Consider the following 26,151-nt stretch of genomic DNA (forward strand, 5'->3'; position numbering starts at 1 on the left):
CGCAACACCCCAAATGCTACTTTTCTGCTTCCCCAAAATAATCCCTTGGAGTAGGACATTCGGGGCAGTCCAGTCAAGAGGAAGAGAGGCACATCCTCAAGGCAAATACGGCCTTGGCAGTTGCTAGGGTGGTCCCTCTTCCGCCATCTACTCCTGCCCCAGAGTTCCAACTGCTGGGATGGCAGATGGGGTATGACTGAGGCTTGGCCTTTCCAGGCAAGGGTCCCAGGCAGTCTGGCCTCTAAAGGAATTCTCCAACCCTACACTCTCTCAAAACAGGCTGGCATGGAGAAAATCATAGAGTGTCCAACCAAGTCAGGGGACCCACAGGGGCCATCCCCAAGTCAGCCCCATACTGGGTACTAAATTTGATGCCAAAAACTTGACCTCTGTGCACCAGTGCCGAATCGAATCTCAGAGACAGAGGTTTGGAAGAAGTAGAAAAGAATAGCTTTACTGCTTTGCCAGCCAAAGGGGGACACAGAAAACTCGTGCCCCCAAAAACTGTGTGTCCCAATGCAGGAGGATGTGGTGAGGAGTTTTATGGCAATGGTTTAAGGACACAGTTGCTCCTAAGGATTAGTGTGTGTACAGGGCCTTAACTCTCTTTAATCTGGCCTCAGATGGTCTCTTGATGAGCTTCTCTGGAATGAAGAATGCTAAAATCTTCTATTTTGTGGGGGTTTTAGTTTGGTAAAGAGCCCAAAGATACTCTTACGTACATCCCTTTAAGGCCCTGTCCTTAACAAAGGCCCTCAACTTATCTTTAACTGAGGCCCTGACACTCTCCCTAACTAAAGACTGAGGCTGTCTCTAACTAAGGCCCTGAGTCTGTCTTTAACTAATGGCCTCACTCTTTCCCTAACTAAGGCCCTGACACAGTCCCTGACACGGCCCCTAATAACATGAGCTGTCCCTCATTAATGCCCTGATGCGGCCCATAACTGATGTACTGAAGATGGCACTAAGGTCCTGACCATGTCACTAATGACCCAAAATGTCTCTTACTAAGGCCCTCAAGTGACCTCTAACTGAGGCCCTAAAGATGTCCATAACTAAGTCCCTGACACTATCTCTAACTAAGACCCTCAAGTTATCTTTAACTGAGGCCATGACAATGTCCCTAACAAAGGACTTGATGCTGTCTCTAACTAAGGCCCTGAGTCTGTCTTTACCTAATGGCCTCACTCTTTCCCTAACTACGCCCTGACGCTGCCCCTAACCAAGGCCCTGATGGTGTGCCTAATTGCCTGAGCTGTCTTTCACTAATACCCTGACCCTGTCCATAACTAACACCCTGATGATGTCCCTAACGAACAGCCTGAAGTGTCTCTTACTAAGGTCCTCAAGTTTTCTCTGAGGCCCTGACACTCTCCCTAATTAAGGCCTTGACACTGTCTTTAAGTCATGGCCTGATGCAGTTCCTACCTGAGATGCTGATGCTCTCACTAAGACCCTGAAGTCTCTACCTGAGAAGCTGACACTGTCTGTAACTAATTTCCTGACTCTTTTCTTAACTAACATCCTAATTTTGCCCCTAAATAACACCCTGACACTGGTCCTAACTACGGCCCTGATGCTGAACCTATCTAAGGCCCTGACGATGTCCCTAATAGACTTGGATGTCCCTCACTGTGGTCCTGATCCTGTCCAATACTAAGGCCCTGAATATGTGCCTAAGTAAGTCTCTGACCCTGTCCTAAGGCCCTGACGCTCTTCCTAACTAAGGGCCTTGATGCTGTCTCTACAGAAGGCCCTGACACTGCCCCTAAATAACGGCCTGACACTGGTCCTAAGTATGGACCTGATCCTGTAAGGCCCTGAAGCTGTCCCTCATTAAGTCTCTGACACTGCCCTTAATAAGCCCACGACACTGTCCCTAGCTAACAGCCTAAGCTATAACTTACAAAGTCCCTAACACTATCCCCAAGACCCTGACACCCTCCCTAACTTAGGCTTTGATGCTGTCCCTTAGTACCTAAGCGGTCACAAAATAACACCCTGATTCTATTACTAAGGCCCTGAATATATCCCTAAGAAAGTCTCTGAAGTGTCCCTAACTAACAGCCTGAAATGTCTCTTACTAAGGCCCCTAAGTTATCTCTGAGGTCCTGACAACACTGTCCCCAACTAAGGCCCTGTTGCTGGCCCTAACTAACGTCCTGATGCTGAACCTAAGGAGGCCCTGATGCTCTTCCTAACTAAGGCCTTGATGCCGATTCTACCTGAGGCCCTAAAACTGTCTGTAACTAATGACCTGACTCTTTCCCTAACTAACACCCTAATTTTGTCCCTCATTAATGCCCTGACACTGGTCAACACTACAGCCCCGATGCTGGCCCAATCTAAGGTCTTGACAATGTCCCTAATAGCCTTACATGTCCCTCACTGTTGGCCTGACCCTGTCCCTAACCAAGGCCCTGACCCTCTTCCTAACTAAGGCTGTGATGAGGTCTCTACCTGAGGCACTGACACTGTCTATAATAACGGCCGACTCTTTCCCCAACACCCCGATGCTGTCCCTAATAGCCTCATATATCTCTCAATAACGCCCTAATCCTGTCCATAACTAAGGCCATGAATATGTCCCTAAGTATGTCTCTGACGCTGTCCTTAACTAAGGCCCTGATGCTCTCTCTACCTAAGGCACTGACACTATCTATAATAATGGCCTGACTCCTTCCCTAACTAACACCCTGATGCTATCCCTAATTGAGGCCCTGAAGATGTCCCTAATACCCTTAGGTGTTCCTCAGTATCACCCTGATTCTGTCCAGAATTAAGGCCCTGAATAGGTCCCTAGGCAAGTCTCTGACGCTATCCCTAATTAAGGCCCTGATGCTGCCTCTACCTCAGAATCTGACATTCTAATGTCCTGACTCTCCCTAACTAACATCTTGACGCTGCCCCTAAGTGAGGCCCTGACACTCTTCTTAACTAAGGACTTGCCGCTGTCCCTACCTAAAACCCTGACACTGTCTGTAACTAATGACCTGACTCCTTCCCTAACTAACACCCTAGTTTTGGCCCTGACTAACGCCCTGACACTGATTCTAATTATGACCATGATGCTGGCTCTAAGGCCCTGAATATATCCCTAAGTAACAGCCTGAATTTTGTCTAACTAAGGCTCTCACGTTATCTCTTAGGCCCTGACGCTGTCCCTTATAGTCTAAGCTGTCACTAAATAATGCCCTGATCCTATCCACAACTAAAGCCCTGAATATGTCCCTAAGTACATCTCTGACGATGTCCCTAACAGCCTGAACTGTCTCTTCAAGTTACCTCTGAGGCTCTGACACTGGCCCTTCCTAAGGCCTCACCCCGGGGTTGTCCCATGCTGCTGGGCAGTCTTCTCTTGTCCGCATCTCTAGCCGGCTGCCTGCCATTGGCCACTCTAAGATTCTGCGATGCACTGGTCCCACATGGGATGTGCCTGTGTAGGCTCACCTGCGGGAGGAGAGTCATGGCCACTCCGCCCTCCGGGAGACTGCAGCTCAGGGTAGGAATCTCTCAGCCAGTGTCTGGACACAGGGTTCTGTGTCCTTGTTTGTTGTAAATCCCTTGGAGTTACCTCTAACATTTTTTAAATGGATCTCCCCCTCAGCATATTTATGATTTAAATTATTTACCACATTAAAATTCAGGAATGACGTTATTAGAATGAGCAGGAAGACACCAGATGCCCCCCCCCCACCGTGATCTATTACTTGGAGGATTTAAAATTCTAATGAGAAAACACTCACTCTCCTCACCCTCTTGGGTGTCAGCACAAGGCGGGAATCAGCTGCATTCTTTATTTATCCCTCTGATCTTCCAGAACCTTTCCTTCAAGGAGAAATCTCTGGGCTCTGCGGGAACTGTGAGTGGTGACCATCAGGTAAATCTGAGACTGAAAAGCAAGAGGAAAAGAGATAGAGGAGGAGATGAGAATCGGTGATGGGGAGAAGCAGGGGCATCCACGTTCAATCTCAGGCTGAGAGTCTGGGTTAGTCTCCAATGAAGCTAAGGACCACCAGGATCTGGCCCCACCGGCCTTGTCACCTGGTGTGGGGATTGGGGACAGCCAAACCACCATGGCCACTCTCAGAGAAATAAAGAAGGTGGGAGGGCACCCCTGAGAGCCAGACTGAAAACGGTCATGCTGTGAAATAATAAGATGCCCTTTTCAGAAAAGTCAAGATGGTTCTCTTGGTTCTCAAAGACTTGCAAATACTCTGTGTCCTTCTGGAGGCATGCTGAAGCCTTCAGCCTTTGAGGGCAGTAATGGGAGGGAATCTGGGCTCAAAACCGTCCAGCACTCACTCCTTGAGGGTGCGGAGGATGACCAGTGTCCACCCCTTGGGTGCTGTGGGGCCTGAGATCCCCTTATCACCTAGGACGGGAGGGGCCGCACAGACACTCCACTGGACCACTGGGGGCTTGCCTGGTGGACTACAGTCCTTTATCAGATACATGGTTTGCAAACATCTTGTGCCATTTTGGATGGTGGATTATCTTATTCCTTGCTCCTTTTATACACAACTGTTTTTCATTTTGAGGAAGTCCAATTCATCTATTTTGTCTTTTGTTGCTTGTGCTTTTTGGTAGCAAATCTAAGAAATCATGACCAAATCGAAGCTCATGAAGATTTACTCTCATGTTTTCTTCTGTGAGTTTTATAATTTTGGTTCTTACATCTAGGCCTTTGGTCCATTTTGTGTTGATTTTGTATACGGGGTAGGGGGGAGGTAAGGGTCCAACTTTATTCTTCTGCATGTGGGTATCCAGTTGTTCCAGCACCTGTGCTAACTGTTTGGGAGAAAATACCTGCAAATGATGTGACCAAAAAGGGCCTAATTTCTAAAGTATACAAACAGCTCATACAACTCAAAAAAGAAAAAAAATCAAAAAATAAGCAGAAGGTCTAAATAGACATTTCTCCAAAGAAGACATACAGATGGCCAATAGGCACATGAAAAGATGCTCCACGTCGCTAATTATTAGAGACTGCAAATCAAAACTACAGTGAGTTATCACCTCATAGTGGTCAGAATGGCCATCATTAAAGTGTCTATAAATAAATGCTGGAGTGGGTGTGGAGAAAAGGAAACCCTCCTACACTGTTGGTGGGGATGTAAATTGATGCAGCCACTATGGAAAACAGTACGGAGGTTCCTCAAAAAACTAAAAATAGAATTACCATATGAACCAGCAATCCCACTCCTGGGCACATATCCAGACAAAAGTATAATTCAAAGAGATATGTGCACCCTAGCGTTCACAGCAGCACTATTCACAATAGCCAAGACATGGAAGCAAGCTGACTGTCCCTCAAAAGATGAATGGCTATAGAAGATCTGGTACATATATGCAATGGAATATTACTCAGCCATAAAACAGAATGAAATAATGCCATTTGCAGCTACATGGATGGACCTAGAGATTATCACACTAAGTGAAGTAAGTCATAGAGAGAACGACAAATACCATATGATATCACTTATATGTGGAATCTAAAATGAGACCCAAATGAACCTATATACAAAACAAAAACAGACAGATATAGAAAACAGACTTGTGATTGCCAAGGGGAAGACAGCGGGGAGGGATGGATTGGGAGTTTGGGATTAGTAGATGCAAACTATTATATATAGGGTGGATAAACAACAAGGTCTTACTGTACAGCACAGCGAACTATATTCAATACCCTGTAATAAACCATAATGGAAAAGAATATGAAAAACAGTATGTATATATGTATGTGTGTATGTGTGTGTGTGTATATATATCTGAACCACTTTGTTGTACAGCAGAAATTCACAACTTTGTAGGTCAACTATACTTCAATAAAATAAATTTTTTAAAAATAAGGTTGAGATTATACCATCAATTAACTTAAAGGCACTTTTATAAAGTAGGCCTTATTTCTCTTGTCCTTTCATCCTGGGACAAATGTATAACAGATAGAAACTAACCTGGATTACTCCAGGCTGAACTCGTATCACACAGAACCTTAATTGTTGAACAAACCATGAATACCAGTTACACCATGGGATGTCCTGATCCAATATGAAGTTTGTAAACCTTGTATCAAGCCTGCAGAATCCACTAAATTTGGAAATTCAAAGTGAAATGAAGCCACCTATCCCATGACTTCTCTAAAACTAGTTATACAACAATCAATTGGAAACCATATGCAAGCAAATGAATGTAGACAGAAACAACTATACCCTTCCCTTTTTTTCATTTTAGATGAAGACGGTATTTAAGGTGATGTCTTGGGCCATTCCAAGGTGTTACTCAATTTCCTGGGTATCTCCCATGCACACAGGATGTACACGTGTTAGTTAACTTGTTTGTGCAACGACATGAAGGTAGTTAATACCACAAAACTGGATACGTAAAATGAATTAAATGCTAAAGTCATGTTTTGTATTTGTAATGACAATGAAAAAAAAAGTGTAGTGCTGATATTTGTTACAAAAACGAACATTAAAAACATCCTTAGTGAAAAAAGCCATACAGAAAAGGCCACCCAGATCCCATACTCATCCTGTCTGCTTTAAATCCATCAAGGTTGTCCAAATGAGGGGAAAACTCAGTAATGGTTCCAGAAAAAGAAAACTGGATCAGGATGGAAAAAGACATTTTCATACAGTTGGGAGAGCAGATGAAAGTTGAAGTGGGCCTGTGTATTAAATTATAATGTGGACATCATGATTTCATCATTTAGGGATTATGTGCTGGGTCCTTGGGTAAAACACACTAAGCATTTTGTGTGAAGTGGCAAATGTGACTACTTTTGGCCATTATTGAAACTTTTCTGTACATTTTAAGTTACTGAAAAGTAAATTACTTTTCTAAACAACCATGTCAGTACCATGCCAGAAAATCAGATAAGACAGCCATCAAACTTAGTTATAGAGGCCAAGACTTACCCAGACCAAGTTCAACCAAAGTTGTGATACTTATTTCCCTTGTAGGAGTCCACATGGTATTAAGAGGCACCGTGGGAAGAGTATATTAGTAGCTACCATGTCGTGGGTCCTGTGGATCACCTGGGGTGCAGGAGAAACAGTGAGATTTTAGTATTACAATTTTTCACATTACTTCAAAAAATATGTTAAAAAATAAATTCAGTAAAGTTGCAAAATATGGAATCAATATACACAAATCAGTTTTATTTCTGCACACTAATAATGAACCACCAGCAAGAAAAATCAAGAAAACAATCCCATTTACAATTCCATCAAAAAGAACAAACTATTTAGGAATAAATTTAACCAAGGACATGAAAGACCTATACTCAGAAAACTGTAAAGCATTGATAAAGAAACTGAAGACACAATAGAAAACAATATTCCATGCTCATGCATCAGAAAAATTACTATTATTAAAATGTTTATTCTACCCAAAGCCATCAGCAAACAGTGCCAGGAAAACTAGACACCAGACTCCGAAGAACGACACTGGTCACCATCTACACGGCACATAAAACTAACTAAAAGCGCACAGTATTCCACATTAAATCCTTTCTCTCCTGAGGCCCCTGAAGATGCGCCCCACCCACCCAGCAGCCAGCTGCACAGGAAGATTCTCCACACTTGCTCGTTTCTTCCTCTTGTGGAGTCTCCTCACCAGTGGCTCCTGAGAAAACCCAGCTCCTGTCAGTGTGGACAATGCCTCATGGTCCAGAAGCCTCAGCCCTGACAGGAGACAAAGCTCCTGTCTGCTTGTCACAGAGCAAAGTCTGTGGGCAAGGTGCACCTGTGCCCCCAGGGTCAGACAGGTGGGTTCGGCGCACCCTGTGGGACATCAGAGAAGTGCCGGGAGCGCCGCACTCACAAACCCAGAGGCCTCATCCGGAAGGCAGTTCTGCTGTATATACTAAGTTTGGAAATCCAAACTGAAATGGAGCCAGGTATCTCACTGTATTTTCTCAAAACATGGTTAAGGAACAATTAATCAGAAACCATATGTAACGAAATGAATGTAGACACAAACTTTACAACTTAAACCAAAATTCACTCAAAATTGCCCATAGACAAATTTAAATTACCAAACTATAAAAATCCTAGAAAAAAAAAAGAAAATCTACATGACCTTGTGTCTGGTGACCTTATTCAGAAAACCGAAAGACAAACCACAAACTCCAAGAAACTATTTCCAAAACACGTATCTGATAAAGGATCTGTACTCAAATTATGCCAACAACACCATTAAAATTTGGTAAAGATTGAAACACACACCTGGCCCAAGAAGATAAACAGGCAGTAAATAAGCATACAAGAATATACTCAAGATGCTGGTGGAATGCACGTACAACCAACTTTGGAAGACAGTTTGGCAGTTTTTTCCAAATCTAAACAGTCTCACCTTAGGATCCAAGAAATGTACCTCCTGTATTTAGACAACTGCTTTGAAAAACTGTGTTCAAACCAAAACTAGCATCAAGTACTGCACAGCAGCTCTATTCATAATGGCTAAAAACTTAAAGGTATCAGGATGTCCTTCTGTAGATGAATTCATAAGCAAATTAGGGCACATACATGTCAAGGGGAGCAGAATACACCACCCCAAAATATGCCCATTTGACAAAAGGATTATTTTGCACTGATTAATTTAAGAAACAGAAGACCCAGGAGAATCTTTCAAAACCAAGTAGAAAATGCCCTTTCATGAGGTAAATTTACAATTATTAAGGATATCTCCATTTGTAAGGGTATGTCCCTCTCTGGACCAGGAATTGAATGATGACCAAATATCAAGAAAAGCTCGTTGGGACTTCCCTGCTGGTCCAGTGGTTAAGGCTCCATGCTCCCAGTGCAGGGAACCAGGGTTCAATCTCCGGTCAGGGAACTAGATCCCGCATGCTGCAACTAAGAGCCCGCATGCCGCAACTAAAGATTCCACAGGCCTCAACTAAGACCCAGCGCAGCTAAATAAATAAATGTTTAAAAAAAAAAAAAAAAAAAGCTTGTCAATGAAACAGGCCTGGATATAAATCTGTGTAACAACCATACCCTGTTTACTGTGCTTTGCCTAATAACCTCCCTTAAATGGCTTCTTCCATTCCCTAACATCCTTTTTTGTTCTCAGCAGAAGATAGCATTTAAGGTAATGGCTTGGGCCATTTCAGGGAGTGACTCAGTTTTCCTGGGCATCTTTCAACTATACAGGAGGTAAGCATGGTATATATTAAACTTCTGACTGTTTTCTCCAGTTCATCTCCTTTTCATTACAAGGGAGATCTCAATGAAGAACACAGAAGAGTAGAGGGAAAATTATTTTTTCTCTCATATACATGCAATGCAATAGTATTCAGCGATAGAAAGGAATGGACCATCAACCCGGGCAAAAAAAAAAAAAATAGATGCCTCTAACACTTACATTGCTAAGTGAAAGAATCCAGTCTGAAGTGCTACACACTGTATGACCTCATTTATATGACATTCTAGAAAAGGCAAAACTGACATGGTAAACAGTTTATGGAATATGTGGTTGAAACAGTCCATATAATACTTTAGTGGTGAATAGCTGTCACTATGTATTAGTCTACACCCACAGATTTTTACAACCCAACAAGTAATTTACAATCTATTCAAATTTAGCTACTTAGGATATGGGAGTGTCAAAGACTGGCATACAGAATATAACAAAGAATCTAACTGATTTATAAATGTATGAAAAAACTCACTGTTGGTGGTGGGACAAAATGGGCTGACCTAAGTTAACTTTGGAAATGAGCAGACTCTGTAGGCCAAAGGCAAAATATGCCATACATACGCAGTGGACTCTAAGTTCTTTCCCATGAGGGGCAGCAGCTAACAGTACTGAAACTACTATATCAGAAATTGAATGGAACAAGCAGTGAATTTAATAAATGACAAATGGTAGAAGCCAGGTCTCTGACCACTGCAGTGGGAAGTCACAGACAAACAAAGAGAGAAGGTTACAATATCCATGTCATAACAGATCAGGTTGGAGATAGCAGTATAAACTATCTTTAGCCTAATACAGATACACATAGTTCCACATGGAAATCTTTATAATTATGTGTATATGCATAGGCTGGGATACATGCATATATTTCCATGCACTGTCAGCTGAGCATATTTAGCTCCCACGTGTAAGTTTTTAATACCATTCTCTAATAAAAGGAACAAGGGCTCTTTGAAGAAAGGGCTGATGCTAGGACTGAGACAGTAAATATATAAAGCAGGATAATCTTAAAATATCAGAAAGTACAGAAGTACCAAAAATTTTAGAAACCCACAAAAGAAAAATTATGTAAAATAAAAACAGGAGCAAATGGAAAAAGCTCTCAACAGCCAAAGCAAGAATGAACTAAGCAGTCTAATAATGTAGTGCTGGATTATAACCAAAAGTTAAAAGTTAAAGTTTCATGTGTCCAAACTGGTAAAAATAAATTACATAGTTTTTGATGAATGGTGTTAAATAGAAATCTCCTATGCAGAAAGTTTCTGAACAATTCATATATACACTCAGCTGTCCATCAAGGATGTGAAGCTAACCCCTCTCTCCTCAAGTGTGGGTTCTGCATCATGACTTCCTCCTAAATAAGACACACAGGATGGACATGGGGAAAAAATTAACCTCACTGTGGGAAAACTTGACAAACATTACCTCAGCTGGGTGACCAAAATTAAGAATATAAGTGAGAAGTTCCCTTAAGAGCCTGTCCTCTTGATATACAGTGAAGAGGAAGCACTTCACCTCTGTGGTCTGCTTTTTCAAAGCCAAGTCTAACCACGACAAAACCACCAAGCAAATCCCAGTGCCCGGCAGTCTATAAAATACCTGACCAGTCCTCCTCCACACTGTCAAGGTCATGGAAACAAGGAGAGTCTGAGCAACTGTCAAAGCCCAGAAGACACTAAACAGACATGATGACTCCATGTCCTTTGAGATCCTGGAACAAGGAAAGGTATAACAAAGGGAACGTGAATAGGGTCTTCAGTTAATAATAAAGTATCAATATTTCTTCATTATTTGTGATGATTCTGTAGAAAATTAAACAGGAAAAATTAGAAGTCAAATAAGAGAAAACTACTGTAACTGGAAATCTAGAGGAAACGGGGGATTTCTTTGTAAAAACACATTACCAAAATGCACCCTAAATTAAGGAAAACACAAAAAGACCAATTAATCACTGAGGAACCTCTTCCCCTACTGGTTATCCTATCACTGTTGCAGGGTTTCCCTCTCCCAGGACAGGGAAGGAACAGGGACAGAGTTGTTTGGCAGCTCCCCTAGTATCTGACCCCACCCAGTGTCTTCATCTCCCCCAGCCACGCCTACCCAGTGAGGACACCTGAGGAAGGATCAGGGAGTATTGATTCAGATGTGTCAACTAGGACTTTTTTTTATTCCCAGCAACTGGACACACTTACTGAAGTAAAATAAATTAGTATTTATTGTAAGGGTAGAAATACATTAATACTTGCAAGTGGCAAGTTGAAGAATGGGTTTGGACCTGGCAGGTCCAGTGGCTCACACTGTCTCAGTGTGACCTTGCTTCTCTCCAAATCTTTGTCCTGTTCAGTGCCTTTAGGGGACCCCATTCACAGGCACAGGCTCTCTCACTGCCCTTGGGCCAACAGCTATTCTAAGCTGACAACCACTCACCATCCATTTTCCGAGAAACAGTTTCTCCTTTTCCTGGATTCCAAGAAAGTCATGGTTTTAAATGCCTTTGGTCTGGCTTGGGTTACAGTCTCATACTTCACCCATCACCAGAAGATGGAAAATGGGACTGGCTAGATGTGGGTTGTAAACCCATCTTCGAGCTGGGTGCAACATGGGCTCATCCTTCTGCAACTGTTTGGACTGGAAGCAGGTGAGATGTAATTCCCAAAGGAAAACTGAGGCACTTGGGCCTGAGAACAGATGCTGGCTGGGAGAAAGCAGCAGATTCTAAGTCAACGACAGCTCACTGCACAGCATAGAATCTGACACAAAAGGAAGAAAGAGGTTCACTCAGGGTCAGGGGCTGCAGCTGCTCATCCAGTGCTTTTACTGTCCTCCCAAGACTGCAAGAAGTTCTTTCACTTGCTGAAAAGGTAGGATTATTCTTGATGGTAAACTCAAATCTCCTGCCTTGGGCATCAGGTCCTCACATCTCAGAGGGTGGCCCAGAACAGCCCATGTGCCCTCAGAAGACACACAGACCTCATTCCTGCCCCTGAGAGGTGGGAGCCCTTGAGCTACGCCATCTCCTTGGCCATATTAATTACCCATCCCTGAGAAACAATACTGCTCCTTTTCCAGTTTCTTCTCTCTCCTTTACTAAGGGAAGAAACCAAATGCTAGGGTGGTAAGGAAACTCTTGTGCAATGAAGTAATGGGAGGCTCAAGAATTATTCCAAGCCATGGAACCCATAATTGGCAGGCTTTCCAGAGGCCACATGGATGCATATGGCTCTCCAAGACAATGCAGTGTCACTGTGAACCTTCCATTGGGAGGTCCAGTTGCTCCCATATCTTTGATTCTTAATGAATATGAATGTCAAAAGCTTCTAAAGACTGAAAGGACAAAGGATTGCAGGGCCATGGTCTGCTGTATGGTTGTTGTGTCAGGGACACACTCCAATGTTTAGAGGATTATTACCTCTCTTGGCAAGCTACAAGGCTGTGAAGGGGAGGGAGGCCTTTTTCTCAACCACATGGATGTTGGTAGTTGACACTTCTCAAAGGAATGTCTACAATGACCAGGTAGCTGTTCAATTGCCCGGAAGCATGGTCAGCTCAGTAACTATACATGAGGGCCTGACAATGCCCAGGCTGGACTGAACTAGAGGACCACAGATGCCTGCCTGGCTAGTCAGAGGTCAAGGGCTGTCCTGCCTGAGACTTGATCGTCTATTCATGCCCACTCAGATGGGACAAAGGATGCCTCCAGTGCCAGGAGGGCCCCACCAGCCCTTAAGAAGGCAGCATCTGGGGGCTGGCAGGTCACTGCACCCAGTCCTGTATAAATCCACACATGCCCACTGAGTGCCCTGCTGTCTGGGCTGTGCTGGAACCTGGGGCTGCCCAGGCAGACTAGGGCCAGCATCACCCTTCCCAGGTGGGAGGGCAGAAGGAAACCATGCATGACTTCTGACACCCTCCCCAATCCTTGACAGAGGCTGAGTTGGATAAGAAACAGTCCGAGACAAGAACAGACATTTCATTCTTCTCTCAGAGCCCAGGACTGGGGGAAGGGAGGCCAGAAAAACAGTTACTGACCTCAGCTCCCTGACTACTGTTTGACCCTGGGCAAATCCTATCCATTCTGGAGGCTTAAGAGAGAAGAACAGGGGAGGGCAATGAGGGCCAATTGTGCTTAAACCTAACTCTAACCTTAACCCTAAGAACCCTAACCTCTAACTGTAACCCCCTAACAACCCTAGCCCCAGACCCCTAGACCCTCGTCCCTGACCCCCAAACTCTAATCCTTGACCATGACCTTTAACCACAACCCTCTACCATGACTCTCCAACAATGACCCATAACCCTAAACCGTGACCCCTGAACCCTCACACTGACTCAACCCCAGGCCTAAAGCCTGGCCTAGTGGGTACCGAGAAAGGACTCTATGAACTCTCAAATAAACCAAGGAATTAAATCTTCCTGACCACGAATTTAGCAATGGTTTCTTAAATTTGACAGTAAAGCATAAGAAATGAAAGAAAAAAACAGATAAATTGGACTTCCTCAAAATTACAAACCTTTGTGCATCAAAAGAGGCTATCCAGAAAGTAAAAAGACAGCCCACAGAATGGAAAAAAATATTGGCACATTATATATCTCATAAGACTCTTTATCTAGAATATACCCAGGACTTTTACAACTCATCAACAAAAAGACAGACAATACAATTTTTGAAACGGACAAATGACTTGCATGGACTGTTCTCCAGGCAAGACATACAAATGGTCAACAAGGACATGAAAAGATGTCAAACATCAGTAGTCATGATGAAAATGCAAATAAAAGCCACAATGTGATGCCCCTTCACACACACTAGAATAAATAAAAATAATTTTAAAAATAAATTTAAAAATAAATAGAAGTAACAAATGTTGGCAACAACGTAGAGAAAATGGAACCCTTAAAAGTCACTTGTGGAGATGTACAATGGCGCAGTCTATGTATACAAAACTTTAGCATTTATTCAAAAATATAAAATATAATTACCATGTGGTTCAACAACTCTACTCCTACATATATACCTAAACAATGGAAAACAGGCATTCAAACAAAAACTTGTACACCAACTATTCATAGCAGCACTATTCACAATAGCCCAAGGTAGAAAAGATTAAACGTCCATCAGCAGGTAAATGGATAAGCAAAATAAGGAAGATATCAATAAGCTGCATTATTCTGTCATACAAAAGGAATAAAATAAAATTATACAGCTGCTGTGGAAAACAGTGTGGTAGCTCCCCAAAAACGTAAACATGGAATTAACGTATGATCCCTTGATTCCACTCCAGGATGTACACCCAAAATATTAGAAAGCAAGGACTGGAACAGACATTTGTATCCCATATTCATAGCAACATTATTCACAATAGCCAAAAGGTGGAAGTAACACAACACATCCTTCAACAGATGAATGGATAAGTACAGTGTAGTATATACGCAATGAAATATGATTCAACCTTTAAAACTAAGGTAATTCTCACACCTGCTACAATGTGGATGAACCTTGAAGTCATTATGCTAAGTGCAACAAGCCAGACACAAAAGGACAAACGTTCTATGATTCCACTAGTACGAGGTATCCAGATAAGTCAAATTCAAAGACAAAGTAGAATAAGGTTGCCAGGGGTTGAGGTGAGTTAGTGTTTAATGGCTACGGTTTCACATGGGGAAAATAAAAAAGCTCTGGAGATGGATGGTGAGGATATTTTTACAACAACGTGAATGTAGTTAATGCCATAGAACTGTATACTTAAAAATGGTTTAAATGGGGCTTCCCTGGTGGTGCAGTGGTTAAGAATCCACCTGCCAATGCAGGGGACACGGGTTCAAGCACTGGTCCTGGAAGATCCCACATGCTGTGGAGCAGCTAAGCCCGTGCGCCACAACTACTGAAGCCAGCGTGCCTAGAGCCCTTGCTCTGCAACAAGAGAAGCCACCGCAATGAGAAGCTTGCACACCACAACGAAGAGTAGTAGCCCCTGCTCACCGCAAGTAGAGAAAGCCCGTGCACAGCAATGAAGACCCAACACAGCCAAAAAATTAAAAATAAAATAAATTTTATTTAAAAAAAGCTTTAAAAAATGGTTTAAATGGTAAATGTTATGTGTTTTTAATCACGATGGAAAAAATGAATGAAATAATGATCAATGTTACAATGTGGATAAACACTGAAAACATCCTAAGTGAAAGAAGCCACACAGAAAAACCACCCAGATCATGCTCATCTTGTACACTTTAAATCCAGCAAGGTTTTTAAAGTGAGGAAAAGCCCCAGTGATGGTTCCAGGAAAAGAAAACTGTATTCGAATGGAAAATACATTTCCACAAAGCTGGGGCAGCTGGTGAAAGTTGAAGCAGGTCTGGGGATAGGATTATAACGTGGAAACCATAATTATTCCTCATTTTGGGGTTATGTGCTGGGTTCCCTGGGAGAGTGGCCCTCCCACGCTCACAGGGTAAAAACAAGCTGGAGTATTTTGTGAATGTGGAAAACTTGATACTGCTATTTAAAGTTTTTTTGTTTTGTTTTGTTTTTTTAATAAATTTATTTATTTTTATTTTTGGCTGCATTGGGTCTTTGTTGCTGCGCGCAGGCTTTCTCTAGTTGCGCTGAGCGGGGGCTACTCTTCGTTGTGGTGCGCAGGCTTCTCATAGCAGTGGCTTCTCTTGTTGCAGAGCATGGGCTCTAGGCGCACGGGCTTCAGTAGTTGTGGCACGCGGGCTCAGTAGTTGTGGCTCGCGGGCTCTAGAGCGCAGGCTCGGTAGTTGTGGTGCACGGACTTAGTTGCTCCGCAGCATGTGGGATCCTCCCAGACCAGGGCTCGAACCCTGTCTCCTGCGTTGGCAGGCGGATTCTTAACCACTGCGCCACCAGGGAAGCCCCTTAAAGTTTTTTATACACTTGAAATTTACGAGAAAATAAAGTACTCATCAAAACAACCATGTCATACCACGCCAGAAATACAGACATCAAACTCTGTTATAGAGGCCAAGCCCTACCCAGATCCAGCTCACCCGCAGTGGGGATGCCAATCACCCTCGTAGGAGTCCACATACTACGAGAGGCACCGTGGGAAGATTATATTGGGAGCCACTATGTCTTGGGTGCTGTGGATGACGTGGATGTAGCTGAAACAGTGGGATTTCTGAATTCTAGTTTTCCACATTCAACCACCAAAAAACTGTTACAACTAAAAAATGAATTCAGCAAAGCTGCAGGATACAAAAAAAAAGAAAAATCAATGCACAAAAATCATTTGTGATTCTCTACACTGATAATGAACCATCAGAAAAAGAATTAAAAAAAAAATCTCACTTACAATTGCATCCAAAAAGAAAAACTAGGAGTAAATTTAACCAACGACGTGAAGGACCTGCACACTGAAAACTGGAAGACACTGATAAAGGAAACTGAACAGACAAAAATAAATGGAAAGATACTCCGTGCTCATGGGTAAAAAGAATAGTGTGAAAATATGCATTCTAAGGTGGGACTTCCCTGGCCGTCCAGGGGTTGGGACTCTGCGCTCCCACTGCAGGGGGCACAGGTTCGATCCCTGGCTGGGGAACTAAGATCCCGCATCCTGCATGCCACATGCTGTGGCCCAAAATTTTTTTTTAATTTAAAAAAAATATGCATTCTAGCCAAATTAATGTACACATTCAACGCAATCCCTACCAAAAGTCCAATGACATTTTCCATAGAAACAGAGCAAACCATCTTAAGATGTGTGTGGAGCCACAAAGGACCCAGAAGAGCTAAAGCGACCCTGAGGAAGGAGAACGGGCTGGAGGCATCTCGCTCCCTGACTTCACACTTCATCACGAAGCTACAGTCCCAAAAAAGTGTGGAATCGGCACAAAAACAGGCGCACAGACCAGAGGAACAGAGCAGAGAGCCCAGGAATCAACCTACAGGTACGTGGTCGTTAATTCACAAGAAAGGAGCCAAGAACACACACCAGGGAAAGGACAGTCCCCTCAATAAACGGTGCTGGGAAAACCGGATGCCACTCGCCAAAGAACAACACTGAACTCTGTCTACACCGCACACAAAAGGGGCCAAAAACCCAGTTTTCCACATCAAGCCCCTCCTCTCCTGGCTCCTCTGAAGACAGACACCCGCAGCGGTCAGCCACGCACAGGAACCTTCTCCCCACATTTCCTCACCTTTTCCCCCATTGGCATCACCTCCCGGCAGGTCCTGAGGAGACCAGGCTCCTGTCAGCATGAACTGGACCCCACAGTGTCCCAAAGCTTAAGCCCCAGAGGGTCCTGAGGAGACCCGGCTTCTGTTAGTGTGGACTCGACCCCAGCTTGTCCCGAAGCCCGGCCGTCAGCATGGACTCGGCCCCGCGTGTCCCAAAAGCCGCAGCCCCAGCGGGTCCTGAGGAGGCGGGGCTCCCGCCAGCTGCGCGCGGGCGCCAAGTCCGCAGGCACAATGCTTGATCCCGGGGAGGGTCAGGGAGGCGGGCTCGCGTTCCCTGCCAGCCAATGGGAACGTGCAGACCAAGCCACCTCCCAGTTCACCTCCCGCCCCCTGAGGGCACTTCCACTGCATCCACTAAACTGCGGAAATTCAAACTGAAATACAGTCAAGTATCCCATGACTTCTCCGAAATAGTTAAGAAACAATTAACTGGAAACTGTATGAAATGAAATGACTAGACACAAACTTTAAACTTACACCAAACTCACTCAAACTTATTAACAGACATTTAAAATGTGAAACTATCAAAATTACAGAGATAAACACAGAAATACATGACCTTGGGTTTAGTCTCTAGATCACGAGCTTTGAGTTTTAACACACAACGCAAAAAGCCAATCCACAAAAGAAAAAAGTAATATTATGGACCTTATAAAATTAAAGATTTCTACTCTCAAAGACGTTATTCAGAAAATCAAAAGACAAGACACAAACTGGGAGAAAAATATTTGCAAAACTTGTATCTGATAAAGGATCTGGACTCAAAATAGACAAAGACCTCTAAAACAACCCCATTAAAAAAAATGGGTGAGGATCTGAACAGACACCCAGCCAAAAACGATATACAGATAGTAAAAATCATACAAAAACAAGCTCAACATCATATACCATTAGGGAATTACAAATTAAAATCATGAGATATCACAGCACACCTATTAGCACTGCTAAACTCCAAAAATATGACAATACCAATTGCTAGAAGATGAGGAACAACAGAACTCTCCCTCATTGCCAGTGGGATGCATGTACAGCCACTTTGTAAGACAATTTGGCAGTTTTTTCCAAAGCTAAACAAGTCTCACCTTGGGATCCAACAATTGTGCTTCCGGTATTCAGGCAACTGCTTTGAAAATCTATGTCCAAATGCAAACAAGGATGCAATTATGCTCAGCAGCACTTTCATAATGGCTAAAAACTTGAAGAAATCAGGCTATCCTTCAAAAGATGAATGTATAAGCAAATTGGGGTACATCCATGTCAAGGCGAGTAGAATATGCCACCCCAAAATAGCTCTCTCTGGCATGAGGATTATTTCAGTCTGATTTTTTAAAAAAAGAAAAAAAAGGAATCTCAGAAAACTGAGTAGAGATTGCCCTTTTGCGAAGGACATTTACAATAGAGAAATCTCCATTTATAAGGATCTGTCCCGCTTTGCACCAGAAATAGAAGGATAATGAAATCTCAAGTAACACTTATCAATGGAGATGTCCTGACTTAAATGTGCAAACAATCACATTGTTTACTGTGCTTTGCACGATAACCTGACATAACTGGCCTTCCCCCCCTTCCCCAACATCTTTCTTCTGTTTTTAGCTGAAGACAGTATTTAAGAGGATCATTTCAGGGAGTGACTCAGTTTTCCTTGCTATCCCCCCTGTATTCAGAAGGTATACATGTTATTAAATTTCTGTTTTTCTCCTGGTAATCTGTCTTTTATTACAGGGGCGGGGGGGGGGGGTCTCAACCAAGAACCTAGAAAAGTAGAGGGGAAATTGTTTTTCCGCCCATACACATGCAGTGGAATACTACTCCGCAGAAAGGAATGCACCATCAGCCTATGGAAAGACATGGATAAATCCTCAGTATATACTGCTACGTGAAAGCATCCAGGCTGAGAAGGCTGCACACAGTATGACCCCATTGGTGACACTCTGGGAAAGGCAAAGCTACACAGATGATAAGCAGATCATGCGGTGGGGGGTTTGAAGTATTCCATGTGACACTCTAGGATGGATACCTGTCACTATGCATTTGTCTAAACCCACAGATGTGTATAGCCCAAGGGGTCAATCATAATCTATTCAAATTTAGTTATTTAGGATGTAGGAGTGTTGCAGGATGGAATACATAATGTGACAGAGTCTAAATGTATTAGAAATATATGGAAACAACTCACTGTAGGGGATGGGGTAAAAGGTGCTGACTTAAGTTACCTATGGAAATGAATGGAATCTGTAGACTAAAGGCAAACTGGACCGTATATAAACAGTGGGCTTTATTTTATGAAGTTCTTTCCAGGGTGTAGTAGCTAACAATTCTGAAACCTCTGCACATGTAACCTGGAAAGGAGCAATGCATACATAAACGGCAGATGGTGGGAGCCAGGCTCCTTGCTGTGGGAGTGGGAAGTTACAGATAAGCAAGGGGAGAGCCTCTGCCCTCGTAATCCTGGATCTGGGCTTCCTGGGAGGATGCTGACTGGCCGGGGGAAACATACAGATCTTCACGCTGGGAAGACCCTGCAGACATAGGAACTTCACGCCCCATCTTTCCACCCATACCTGCTGGAAACACTCAGCCCTCCGTAATCAGTCAATTGCAGCGTTTAAGACATTCTCGCCCCCAGGCAGATAAAGGAGCATGAGGGTCTTGCTTACCCCGAAGCTGTCCCAGAATCCAGGCCCTGGGGGTGGAGCCAGGTTGGGGGTTCCTGGGCCTCTGACCAGCAGGTGAGAGGAAGGAGGAAGACCAGTCCTGAAGACAGAGGTTCCCTCAAGTCTGTGAGCCCAGGAGCCCCGATGGGATTCATTCCCAGTGAGGACATGGGCGGGGTCTGCAGTGGTTCTGTGCTCCCCCTGGACCCCTTTGATGAAGCCACGGCAGCACTGGCCCCAGACGTCTCCTGGCAGTGTCTCAAACTCTGACACAGCGGTTTTACAAAGGAACAAGAGAATGGAGCTGAGCCCCTGACGGCCACTCCTTTCTGGCTCTGAGTTGCTTCCAACAGGACCGCAGTCACCTGCACGTAGTCTGCTGTGACCTACCTGCCCCCACTGGCCTTTCCTCTCCCTCCCTACGATGAGTCCCGTGACATTTCCAGCCTGGACCCCTCTCGCAGGCCAGACGCCTCTGTCCAGTCACTGCACCCCCATCTCACCTTGGGGGCTAACAGGGCCCTCAGGGGACCGGGATCCTGCAGCTCCCCACACCCAGGAGCAGCCCCACCTTCCCAGGTTGCCGAGCCCAGGCACCTGGTGTAACCGAGCAGGACCCTACGGGGCCTTCCCAGGACAGACCCCTCCCCGACATCCTCTGCTGTAGCTCCTCTCTGAAGTACCTGGATAACAGTATCTGATGCACGCTTCCTGAGTTGTTTTACAGATGCTAAAACCACCACCAAAGGGAACAGTGAACAGGCTAGAGAAGAAACATAACCTGGCCTGAAAGAGTTCATCACGCCTTGTTTTACTTTGTCACTAATTTGTAGTAACTAGATTTGTACTTTACAAAGCCAACCTCACTCCCTGACACTATGTAATTTACCTCTGGCACCCATCACCCCGAACTCTGTGTGAGTTACATCCCTTGCCTCTCACTCCCTAACCTTATTATGTCCAGCACTTACATTCTATACGCCCCTCATAACAAATCACCCCCTATAGTTTTTGCATTTCAGAAACAAGGTCACCGGCCGATAAACCAGAGGCAAACGGACGCAATTACCAGACTGCTGGACCCCAATTACCGGGCGGCCTGATGCCAACTATGACTGTTTTGAAATAATGCAAAGGAAAGGAGGAATGCAAGACCTTCACTACTTCGATCCTCATCCTATACCCCGGACTGCGAGAGCCCCACGTATAAAACCTTCCCTGATTCTCAAGGAGGGCGGGCCCAGTTCTTGAGGCGCTAGCCAGCTGTGTCTTCCCTTCTGCCTGGCAGAAGAATAAAGCCATCTCTCTCGTCCTCCAAAATCCCTGGCTCCGTATTTCCATTCGGCCTCGGTGCACAGGGAAGCCGAGATTTCGACAACAGTCTGTGGCCAGTTCCCACACTAATTCACCTCTACGCCCACAGCCCTGGCCCAAGCCCGATCTTGTGCCTGGTTCCTCCATCAGGCCCTGACAAAACTCCCTGCCCGCACGGCGCACCTCACATCCCACCCCAACGTGGTCTTTCTGAAGCATAAATGAGACTGTGACTCTCTCCCACCTGTAATCCCCCAAATGTTTCCCCACCTTCGCTAGGGTATCTGCTGGGAGAGACATCTGCCAAGGCCCTGAGAGTCCCCGGGATCCCCATTAGGCTGCTGGCTCCTGAGTTCCCTGACAGTGAGCACCTCAGCCGGCCAGGCGACACGGCAGGAAACCCCAGAACTGCTCACCTCAGGAGGGGACTGGCACGGCCACGGCCTGATCAGAGAGAGCAGAGAAGGGCTCCCCAGCTGGGACACAGACTCTGCACGAGTGGCCTCTCCCTGAGCCACTACATCACCTCGTGTGACTTGAGGGAAGGAAGGACCGAGGCACACCTTGTTCCTAAGGAGGATGGGATAGGCTCAGCCACGTCCCCCCAAATTCACATGCTGAATCCCTAACCCCCAGGACCCCAGGATGTGGCTGTATTTGGAGATGGGATTTTTAAAGAGGCGATCAAGGTAAAAATGAGGTCACTAGGGTGGATCCTAATCCAATAGGATTGATGTCCTACAAGAAGAGATTAGGACACAGATAGGCAAAGGGGGAGACCACGTGAGGACCTGGGGAGAAGATGGCTGTCTAAGCACCAAGGAGAGAGGCCTCAGGAGAAGCCAGCCTGCACACACCTTGATTTCAGACAGCATCCAGGACTGGGAGATAGGTCTGTTATTCAAGCGGCCCAGTCTGTGGTATTTGTTACGGCGGTCCTGAGCTGACTCACACGCAGGGTAACTCAGGGCTCAGACTGGACAGAGCCCACTCTCCAGCCCCCTGTACGGGAGTTACAGGATCCTCAGGAACTGAGGAGGGGGTCCCTGAGTGGAGGCACAAGATAGAAGGTGCCAGGCATTAACACGACTGCATTCACGTTAAACGTGCCTGAAGTCCATTCACACGAGATGGTCTTGTCCGGTATGTACATCGGCACCTTCAGTCTGAACTGAGATCTTTGGCTTCACCACCTCCACTGAGAGCATTAGCTTCACCTGCTGTGGACGGTCTCCTATAGGATTTCCAGAACCACAACGCATCGAAGCTTCACAGGACCCAGAGTCTGTGCGCTACCGTCCAGGTGACCCTCACAGCAGAGCCGCGCAGCTGCCCACCAGATCCCATTTCCCTTTTTCCTGTTCACAGCTACCCTGCACCTCCCAGCCTTCCCACCCCTTACAGCTGGGGCACAGTGTCTCGTGTTACCAAGGGGAAGGGGTGGAGGCGGTGAGGGCCTTGCCCAGCCTGCATCCTAGGACGGAGGGCATGATGCCCACCTGGTCACCCCACCCTGCTGGTTGGAGCCCTCACCTGGAAGCAGGGAAGAGAAACAAGGGGGACAGGGCCTGGCACCTGACACCCACCTGCCCTGGACTCTCACAAGAAGGGGACACGGACATCTTGAGCTTCAGCCCAGTTTTGGGAGACACTTTGTTCCAGCAACAAACATTTGCCTTAAAAGCCAAGGTGCTTTACAAACCCCTCCCCAGCTGTCACAGAAAGGCTTAATCTCATCACACTTTTCTCAAACCCCAGCTCACGGTGAGACCACCTCTCAGGTGATGGTGCTTCAGAGCAGCCCCTTTACAAGATCCCTGGAGTTCAACTCTCCCAGCCCTGCCTTCAGTTTAAGGAGGAAGTTTCCTTGACAACCTTGACAAACCCGCTCAGTTTCCTTGACAACCAAGCTTTTCAATCTCCCAAACTCTTCTCCTTCAAACATTCCCATTCTAGGCTTGATGAGCCTAAAGTGACAGTGTTGTCATCATGTGCCAGAAGGCGATTCCTCCAAGCCCGTAGTTATTGGTTACATGATGCTATTGATGATGAAATCCCAGAAGAGCCAGCTGTGCAAGGTAACCACTTCTGGACTCGGCACTGGGTCCCTTTCCACGGACAGAGTGGAGTGGCTGTTTCCACGGGGCCCGTGGTGGAAGAGCTCACCTAATGCAGCCAGGACTTCATCCCTTCCAGGTGATTCCAGGGTCCTCATTCTCCCCAGACCCTCACCCACATGGCTGCTGTCTGTGCCAGTCTATACGGGACCTTGGTAATCTCCTAAAATGAGGGTTATTTTATACACAGGTAATGGGTTGAACGCTGGCCCCAAAAGATGTGTCCCCCCAGAAGACGTGAACAGGACCATGTCCGGGAAAAGGGTCTTTGTGTATGCAGTTAAGGATCTCGAGGTGAGGTCATCTTGGGTTAGGGTGGCCCCCAATCCAATTGAGAGGGTCCTTATGAGAGACAAAAGAGGAGAGGCACAGACACAGAGGAGAAGCCATGTGACGACGAAGGCAGAGATGGGAGGGATGCAGCCACAAGCCTGGGGACGCCTGGAGCCCCCAGAAGCTGGAAAAGGCAGGAAGAACCCTATCCTGGAGCCGTTGGAGAGACTTCCGTCCTGCAACACCTTGATCTCAGATGTCTGGTCTCCAGGACTGGGGGAGGATCAATTCCTGTTGTTTTAAACCACCCACCTTGTGGTCATTTGTTACAGAAGCCACAGAACGGTCACACAGACCCTGCTCTGTAGGATGCTAGAAGTGGGGGTCTCACTAAAGGCCGACAGAGGCTGGATTGCAGAACCCTTAGAGTCAGCACTGGGCCCCAGAAATCCTAAAGCAGTGGCTGGACACCAGAACGTTGAGGGGTCAGTCGGAAGCCCATCCCTAAGGGTGCCGGCTGCACACGGCCTCCCCAGGTTTTTACGCCTGTGCATGTTGGGGATGAGTATTTCCATCCTGATTCAGGACTTCTGATGTCACTGTTCACATTGCTAATTAAGAACCCACTAGTTACACAGAGGAAAACCCTATCAGGACACTAGCTCCAGTGGTAAACAATTCTGAAGTTGGTCAGAGGTGGGGAATCGTCTCCCATGCAGCCAGCAGCCCCCCCGCAAGGAGCGTCCTCATTGCAAGGCTGGTGGACCATGAGGAGGCGTCTCCGAGTAAACGTGAGCTGAGCCCCAGGCCAGCTGCTGCTGAACTTTTCCCACCCTTCCCAGGTAAAACACCTGAATATGTACAAAGACTTTAAAGCCTAGAGGAAAGGACTTGGAGTCAAACCAGTGACAGCACGCAGGCCGAGTTGGTGCCTGCAGGCCAGGCAGGATGGTCCTGGCCCCGGGCGCTCTTCTGGAAGCTTTCCATTCCCCTACCTGAGTTACCCCTCCTGTCCTGGCCCCCACTGCTTTTTTCTTTCCTCACCTCTACCAGGGAGAAATTCCAACGGCAGGTACTGGTGACACATCCTCTTCTTTAGCAGGTGGCAGCCCGGCAACTCCTGCAGAAAGTCCAGCAGAACCCCACTCAGACCCGGCCACCCACAAAGCCGTGGGCCCTACACTCCTTCCCACCAGCCCAGCCCCGAGACTGCTGACGGGGCAGAGCATATGGCGTCAGGCACAGCTGCAGGGGCTCTTGCTGCCTGGAGGGGGTGTTTATATTGACCTCAACCCAGGCACACCTGGGGAGGGCTGGCCGGCAGGGTCAGGCTGCCCAGCTCAGCCAATCCGTGCCCATCAGGGACTCAGAGGTGCAGAACATGGGCCTTACTGCACCGGCCAGGTCCAAGGAACAGGTGTGGGGTCCTGAGGGTCAGGATAGACACGGGGCTGCAGCTCTGGCTTGTTTTCTAATCATTTTGTCTGGTCCATGAGTGGGAGACAATTTCAAAAAGACCCTCTCCTCACAAGAGGAATCCAGGAGTCAGGGAGATGAGGGGTGTTGGGTGGAGACAGAGGCCTGGTGCCCCGGCTGCAATGGAAGCCTCTGGAAGACCCAGTGGAGGGAGGCCGCACAGAGTGAAGCCCAGGATCACAGACCTGTCGGAGCTGCTGTTTGTTAGTTCGGGTCCTGCTCTGAGGTGCTCAGGGTCAGCTCTGACCAACAGGTGGGCTGGGGGTGCTCTGCAATGAGGGCTACGTGCACGGTTCCTGTGTGCCCAGCCCTGCCGGGTGCCTGCCCAGGTGAGCTCCATATCCAGGGAGGGGCCTGACCACGAGAGCCCTGGGGGCTGCTGGGTGCCTGCCCAGGTGAGCTCCATACCCGGGGAGGGGCCTGACCACGTGAGCCCCGTGGGCTGCTGGGTGCCTGCCCAGGTGAGCTCCATACCCGGGGAGGGGCCTGACCACGAGAGCCCCGTGGGCTGCTGGGTACCTGTTCAGGTGAGCTCCATACCCGGGGAGGGGCCTGACCACGAGAGCCCCGTGGGCTGCTGGGTGCCTGCCCAGGTGAGCCCTGCATTACCCTTCCCAGGAGGGAGGGTGTAGGGAAACCCTGCATGACCTCTGAGGCCCTAAGAACACTGGACTGAGGTTGAGTTCAATTTGAAACAGCGAGGGACCAGAGCAGACATTTCATTCGTCTATCAATCAGAATCCAGGACTGGAGGAGCAGAAAACAATGGCCTAGCTCAACCTTGACGCTAATCCTGACATTGACCCTAACCCTAAACTCTGATCCTGACCCTAAGCCCTGACCTAACCTTAGCCCTAACCCGTACCCTAAACCTGTACCTTACCCTAACCCATACTCTACCCGTATCCTA

The 26,151-nt window shown here is 46.3% G+C and overlaps 1 long non-coding RNA gene across 1 annotated transcript in view; it reads right to left on the bottom strand.

The window, feature by feature from the left end:
- Window positions 1-26,151, bottom strand: part of LOC137754754 (uncharacterized) — a 36,002-nt gene that overhangs the window by 7,218 nt on the left and 2,633 nt on the right. The window contains exons 2-3 of the long non-coding RNA XR_011071920.1: window positions 6,921-7,040; window positions 3,747-3,892 (exon numbers count right to left, since the gene is read on the bottom strand). This is a non-coding gene — a long non-coding RNA (uncharacterized lncRNA). The remainder of the gene's footprint in view (window positions 1-3,746; window positions 3,893-6,920; window positions 7,041-26,151) is intronic.

This window comes from Eschrichtius robustus, chromosome 20 (assembly GCF_028021215.1).
Source record: "Eschrichtius robustus isolate mEscRob2 chromosome 20, mEscRob2.pri, whole genome shotgun sequence".
NCBI classification, from domain to species: domain Eukaryota; kingdom Metazoa; phylum Chordata; class Mammalia; order Artiodactyla; family Eschrichtiidae; genus Eschrichtius; species Eschrichtius robustus.